The following is an 8,066-nucleotide window of genomic DNA, read 5'->3' on the forward strand; positions in this document are numbered from 1 at the left end:
ATTGCTATACATGCCCAAACATTCAAATACTTGTTTCAAAAGACTTCAAAAGGTCTTTAAATTGACAGTTAGGTAGTAAGGATAGACAGCATTTACACAGTTCAAACTGGACTATATTATTATTGCATTATCTCCAGCTCTGCAGAATAATTCAGCCTTCAAGCTGTAAAACATCACCAGTACAAAAGTCACCACCAAACAGCCAGTTTGTTAGCACCACAGGTTTCTAGGCCAGGCTTGCTTACTGTGAGGCTGAACCGATAAACCTCTCACAATTTCTGGTGAACATTTGCCAAATAATGTTTATGAATACTACCTTTGCAGTAAGCATAATTTATTTTGCCTACAGTTTTGGTCTGCTTTTCGTTTAATATCATGCTATATGTGGCTAGCATTTTACTCTGTGCCTCAAAGGAATAAAATGTGGAATAAAAATGAAGCTTGACTGCATAAGTCTGAAATGCACTAGATAGAAAGTGTGTAGCACGATATTCTCAGATCCAGTGCTACATACAATCTTTGGCCACATGTTTTTTCATGCTGTAGGTAGCTATAACGGTTGCTAGAAATTGCTTTATGCTTTAAAGTGTGCAATCAAAACAGCTTTACTGCATGACTCTAAAATACACTAGCTAGAAGGTCTCCAGCATGATACTCTTAAATCCAATGTTGCCATTTACAATCTTTGGCTAAATCCAGTGCTGTAATTTACAGTCTTTGGCTAAATCCTGTATCGTAATTTACAATCTTTTGCTAAATTCTGTACTGTAATTTACTGTCTTTGGCTAAATCCAGTACAGTAATTAACAATCATTGCCTAAATCCCGTGCTGTAATTTCCATTTCTGACTAAATCCAGTACTGCGATTTACAATATTAGGCCAAATCCAGTGCTGTAATTTACAATCTTTGGATAAATCTAGTGTTGTAATTTACAGTCTTTGGATAAATTAAGTGCTGTAATTTACAATATTTGGCTAAATCTTTGTTGGACATTTTTCTGTCATGCTATAAGTAGCAGGGTGGCCAGATGTTGCTCTACGCTATGAGGTATGCAATCATAATATTGCTTTGAATTGTGACTCTTTGCTGTAGCCAACAGCGAACTACTAACCCAGTGTGCAAACAAACTAACTACTTGTTGGAAATGTTTGAATTACACTGGAGAGCTGGACGTGAAGTAAATGATAATATAGACCTATTTTGAAATATCACTGCTATTTTACTAAACTGTTTATGTAAATATATAATAGTATATTGCTTAACAATGTACTTTGAAGCAAGTTAATGAAGTTTTAGTTAGGTGTTTAAAGAAAAGTTTTTGGGTGACTATAGACTTTCATTACTTGTTAGCTTCATAGCTCCAGCGCAAAACTAAGGAATCATACTTCAAATGTGTATTGGCTGATTGATTACTTGGGGCAATTTTATAAATTTGATTTTGAGTGAATCCCTTCCTTTAAGGGAACAAAAACATGGCAATACATCTTACACCTCTTTTATATATGCCTGTACATATGTATGAATGAATACATGTCTGAATATGTAAGTAAAATCCTGTATCTGTACGTCTACAAGTAAATATGTATGCCAGTAGCCTACGATTAAATATTCCTGTGAGAATATCTGTAAGTGCATACTTCTGTAAGTATCTGTGTGGGTATTTTTGGCCGGCTCCTTGCTGTCCTTTTCGCCTCCGTCTCCGTCTATAAAACTCCGCTTGGTCTGGTAATGACTCACACCTGTATGAAGCTGTCTGCGCTGATGGAGCAGCAGCAGCTTTACCCCTCCTCAGCCATTACAGCAGACTCAGCGGGGTGAAGCTGTTCTCAGATCAGCGAATCGTTCAGCTCGCGCCTCTCTCCGCGGACGCAGGGAGCCTCCTTCTCAAAAGCTTCATGCGGCGCCCGGCTTTTGTTCGTGAGCCCAGGAACGGCACACACACTCCACTGAGCTTCACTCAGCCACGTCCGAATCCGACGTAAAGCAAATGGGTCGGAATAAAAGCTCGGACCCGTCGCTGTCTTTTTGTTCTAGATCATTCTGCTCTGTTCCAGCATGCGGCTCTTGGCAAAAAGACAAGGGGCCCAAAACACAAACACGCTCCTGCACACAGCTGTTGGGTTTAGTGCTTGCAAAGGGACAGGAAGCAAGGGGTGCACTTTCAGAGTGGCAGTAGCCAGAGCCGGTCAGCACAGGCTTTCTCCACTGGATCCATTGTGGAAAACTGATTAAAATGGCAGGAGAAATATGAAATGAAAGAAGTGCAGCATCAGACAATCAAGTCTAAATTGTAGGGTGCTTCATTTGCCTTCTGTTGCTGCACCTAACTAACCTAATCAGAAGCTCAGGAAACTGTATGCACTGCACAGATTAATGAATATGTCTAAGAATATGTCTCTGTTCTTCTCTAACAGAAGTGAGATTATTGTTTTCCTCATGAGGGCCAGTCAGATGTGCCCACAGTGCCAAAATGTCCATGTTATCTATCATTTGGTCCCCACAAAGTGATAAATACATCCCTGAAAATCAGTGAGATGTCTCCACAGCATCAAAATGCCCATGTTTTCATCATCCTGAGAACATCTGGGGACAGTCTGTCTGTTTACAAAGCAGGATTTCTTTAAAGTTAGTTTGATCCTACTCTGGATTTTCTGTCTCATGACATAGAATCACTTTTTACCAGAATACATTGCCATGGCAACTAATGATGCCAGATAACCTGCTCCAGGGCAGGCTAAGTTTGGGATTTCAGACAGCTCTTGGACCAATCAGGGCCGAATTTCTGTTCAATCAGCAGGTTGGATGCCTCCAGTCACAGTCACTTATCAGCATGTCATACTACTTAGATATCAAGAATATAAAGCAACTATTACTCCAATCTGTACCAATACAACGGCAGTGTTACAATGACAAGTTAGTCACGGTTGCTTTTATTAGGTTTTGTGGAGTTTAAAATTAGTCAGAAACCCCTCCTAAAAGAGCTGTGGTTGGTTTAAAAAAATATAGCCAAATAGCCAAATGTCCCCAGAACATCAAATGCTCATGTTTTCTATCGTTCTGTGGACCACTGGTCCCCATAAAGCACACGTGTCAAGCTCCAGTCCTTGCGGGCCAAAACACTGCAGACTTCAGCATGCAGCCTCAATAAACACACCTGATTCAGCTAATTGGCTAATTAGCAAGACCTTCATGAGCTGAATTCAGAGCATTAGATGAGGGTTAATGCTCATCTCCACAGTACTTTGGCCTGGAGGGTCCTCAGTTTGACATGCTCACCTTAAAGGGATAAATACCCACACATGGTCAGTCTTGTCACAGGACAGAAAAATAAAAAAAATCCCTAATATCACTGTACTTTCTCCTAGTCAATAACAAGATCAGATGGAAGGACAAAAGAAGATTTTTGCAGTCGTTTGCAAAAGTTTGCGCGCCCCTGGTCATATGGCATGCTTTGTTGATCTTAGTGAAGAGAACTCACTTCTGTACATTTTAATCCACATTTACTCTTTATTTGCAGAATTTAACATGTTGGGGGAAAGAGACATAAAATGTGGCCTGTGCCAAATTTATGGCACATTTGAATATTGAATCTTTTTTATATATATCCAATATGTTAAACACTTTTAAGCGCTGACATTTACAGAAAATGTCCATATTTCATTTTGTTCCAGTGGCTTCTAACTCGGTCCTTAGGGCCCCCCAGACTGTCCACACTTTTGTTGATCTCTGTGTGTTGTGAGACGGCAGGTTAGAGCAAGAATGTGGACCACTGGGAACCACTGCTGTACAAGATGTTTTCATATATCAATAAAACAAAAATTTGCCAGGGGTGTCCAAACTTTTGCGCACAACTGTAACTGTCTCCTGCTGCTCAGATGTTTCTCCTGAGCAATAGAGCTCAGGAATTTCACGTCTCCTCTAGAGTTTTAGTAGAGATCGCAATAAAACCACACATTGTGCTCAAAATAATAATGTTAATCTTTAATCTTTTTTCTTAATAAGGCTCTTTCTCTTAAAGAATTTTAATAAAATCACTGTTAAGTTTCCTGAGAAACATTTGGGCAATACAGTTTTGCTCTGGGTCCACTCCTGCACAGACACACAGGTAGACACACACACACACACTCTGAGTCCCCTTCAGCTCAGCGTCTGCTCTGCTGCACCCAACTCTTCATCTGTTTTTTCCCCTCCCTCTGTCTTCATTTCCCTCAGCCAGTGAGCCCAAACGTTCCGCAAAATGCTGCGATTTGCGAGCGTTAGCCGCGTTTAATGTTTATTTTATCATCTCCGGGGAAAATAACATTTGAAAAGGAGAAAAAAAAGGAACAAAACCAACTGGTGTGTGGTAGAAATTTAATTAGGCTGAATCTCTCCCTCTCTCTCTCTCTGTCTTTATGTGTGTGAGAGAGAGGCGCTTGTATAATGACTAGATCAGAGACATAGACAGGGAAAGGGATTCAATTACTGCGGCCTGTTCTCACTCACACCCCCTGGCGATACACCAGCACACCATTTAAACACACACGCTCAGACCCTCCCGCACATTACTCAGTACACATTACTCACAGCTCAGTGAGACTGCAGCACGAGTAATGTATGAGAGAGAGCAGGACAGAGAGAAAATAAAACAAACAGAAACCGGACGCTCTAATAATGAGAGAGATCAATAGTCAAAGCCCACTGGAGGAGTGGAGGTGATCGATGCATTGGAAAGCGATCAGGGGGCTTTTTTGTAATTATTATTATTTATACAGGGCCTCTCACTCCGGGCCTGCGCCTGACTCCAAATGAATATCGGCATCGATCGCCCCCGTGTGCATTCCTCTGCAGGGCCACCATTGCTCATATCTCACCACTTCCCTTCTGTTTCCCCCTCTCTCTCTCTCTCTCTCTCTCTCTCTGAAAAAGAAATAAAACAGTCTCTCACACACAAACGCACAGACTCACACTGTCTCGCTCAGTGGTGTCTCTGCAGGCTTTTCACTGTGCTGACCACTGTCTTCTCTCTCTCTCTCTCTCTCTCTCTCTCTCTGTCTTTATCTGTCTGTCTTTCTCACTATCCTTCTTATCTGTCTCTAGTCCTATCTTTCTCTTTGTCTCCTTTTGTCTCTCTCTTTCTTTCTTTGTTTCGTTCTTTCTTACTTTCTTTCTTTCTCTCTCTCTCTCTGTCTCATCTATTTTATTTCTTGTTCTCTCTTTCTCTCTTGTCTTTTTCTTTATGGATTTCTCTCTCTTCTTTCTCTCTTTATGTCTCTGTTTCTTTGTGTCTTTCTCTTTTGCTTATGTGGTTTTTCTGGGTTAAACATTTCAGTCACTCAAATCTTTTGACACATTTTTATATGAATAGGCAACAAATATCAGTTTCAAACACTGCAAAATGAGAAGCGCACACACACACACAAGCACACACACACACACACACACACGCAAGCACACACACACACACACGCACACGCACCACTTCACAGCACTCGTTCGATTTGAACAATCAAATACAGTTTATCAATCCACATCCAGCACAACTGACAGCACAACACCACTCACCTGCCAAACCTGCTATTACACAGAGAGAGAGCATGAGAGTGAGAGAGAGGGAGAGAGAGAAAAAAGACAGGGAGAGAACAAGAGAGAAAAGAAAGGGGGAAGAGAGATTGAAAGAGGAAGAGAGAAAGAACGACAGAAATGGAAAGAGAGAGAGACAGAGATACAGAGAGAGAGAGAGAGAGAGAGAGAGATGCAATGGCAGAAATCTCAGCCTGAATGTCAGTGCTGCTGTTATTCTCGTGTCTCTGTGTTCATCTTCATCATTATGTGCTATTGTCACAGTGTCACTACAGTCTATTCAGGCCTCTAAGCTCTCTAAGTACTTTGCCTTACATCTCCGACAGCACTGAAGAACTAATGGAGAGGTGGAGATGTGGAGGGATGATGGAAAAGAGAAAATAGTCTGAGAATGAGACAGAAGGAAAGGGAGACGGTGCAGGAGACAGGAAAGAACATTTGGCGCTGTACACGTGCAGACATTATTGTTGAAATACGCTCCCTGGCCATTTTTTAGAAACACCTACTTCATAGGTCAACTATTCAGGTGTACAGTTACAGACTGCACAATTTATCAGCCCCCCCCTGCCCCACCCACTATTGGTCAGTTTCTGACCACATTGCTGCTTTTGTCCAGATATTGTTTAGGTGGTGTCTCAGCACATCAGTGTCAATAACCACGTTTACATGCAGCCTAATAATCTGTTAATAATCTGACTAATAGCTCAATCAGAATAGAATACGTCCATGTATACATCTCAATCGGAATAGTCTAGTCCGATTGAGGCCATTCGGAATACAGTTTCTATCTAATTGAATGAGGTGGGCAATCCTGTAAATAATCAGTCAAATAGAAGAATAATAACCATGTTAACACCTGTATCTGATTTCATTCCCAATCAGAAAGTGTAAGTACGTTCTGATCATGTGCGTTCACATCAAAGTTTATAATGGTCAACGTGGCGAAGCAGAAACTGGTCTGCAGAGGAGACGGCGGTGGGACGGGCGTCCAGCTTATGCGTCTCAGAACACGACGTCTTCCTCTCGGCCTTCTTTAATAAGGACATGTAAAGTACATTTTCCTGAGTCTGACATCATTTTAAAGCAATTAAAAACACAAGCACTATTTACTGCTGCTCATCTCAGTCTGGTTGGACTCACGTGATGCTTGTTGTCATGGCAATATCTACAGTAAATGGTAGGCTCAGAAAAAGTGGGTCAGAAACTGACCATAGATAAAAAACTGACACAAACTGTCCATCAACAGACTACAGTCCAACTGTACACCAACAAGGTGTAGCTAGAAGGTAGGGGTTTCCAATAAAGTGGCCAGTTTGTATAAAATTAGTCTATGTATCCTTAACATATATAGTGGACGTGAATCTAGATGTGCATTTCTAGATGGACAGGGAGAGAAGAAAGGAGACAGAAAGCGAGTGAGAGAGAAGCCTCGGGGAGAAGTGAAGAGATGTTTGGCTGGTATGGAGAGATGGTAAAAGATGAGAGGAGAGAGGAGTGAGGGGGAAAAATCTGAGAAAGGAATTCCAAGGAGAAAAGCAGAGGAGACATAGACGGAGTTGAGGAAGTTTCGGTGTTTGTGGGAGCAGGTAACAAGGGATTGAGAAAAATAAAGAAAAGATTCAAATGGAGTAGTGGAGAGAAGATCTAGAAGGAGAGAGGGAGTCCAGGGAGGAGGAGAAGCGAGATGTACAGATGAGAGCGAAGGAGAGATAAAGCAGCGAGACGTCCTTGAGTGAAAGGCATCTATGAATTATTCACCAGAATGAAAAACACAAACCAATTTGCTGTATGTCAGCTGGTCTCAGTATCGACCCCTTAACCCTCTCCAACCTTGCACTTTGCTCTAAGAACTTAAATAGACTCGCAAAGTGCGTGTGGTCTTACCAGTGCGGTGTATTATGTGTGCGTAAGAGCATGTGGCTGATTGTTACTGTTCGTGAGCGTGTTGTGGTTTTGTGTGCTGTGAGGGAGTGTCTGACATGTCACAAATTATATATTTTGTATATTTTGAAGGTTCATGCTTCCACCCTATGATCATACAAAACAACAGGGAGACACATGAACCAGAATACAGGATTCACATAAAGATGATTTTAGAGGCTTTCACAAAAAGGTGTTACGTTCATGGAAAACTGATCAGACCAGTAGCACAGGCAGGAAAATAAATTGGGTTAGGCCTCGGAAAACATGGGAAGAGGAACTTGGTAATGTCATAAAATCAGGCAGTGACAGTAGTGCAGCCATCACCCTCCAATTTCCAATGCTTGATGATACAAAACAGAAGGGAGACTGTGTACACATAAGCCAGAATGCAGGATTCATATAAACACAGCCAACACTGCAGCACCTTTCACTGTAAAGTACATGTCCACTCACCACAGGCACAACTTTTGCTCAATTAAGACGACATAACTGAGTACAAAATGGATAGCAGAGACATAATAACTGAAAAACCTAAACTCCATCATCCTATGCTAAAACATACTGTCACAGCAGGCATGA

This window comes from Colossoma macropomum, unplaced genomic scaffold, assembly GCF_904425465.1.
Source record: "Colossoma macropomum unplaced genomic scaffold, Colossoma_macropomum, whole genome shotgun sequence".
Taxonomy (NCBI): domain Eukaryota; kingdom Metazoa; phylum Chordata; class Actinopteri; order Characiformes; family Serrasalmidae; genus Colossoma; species Colossoma macropomum.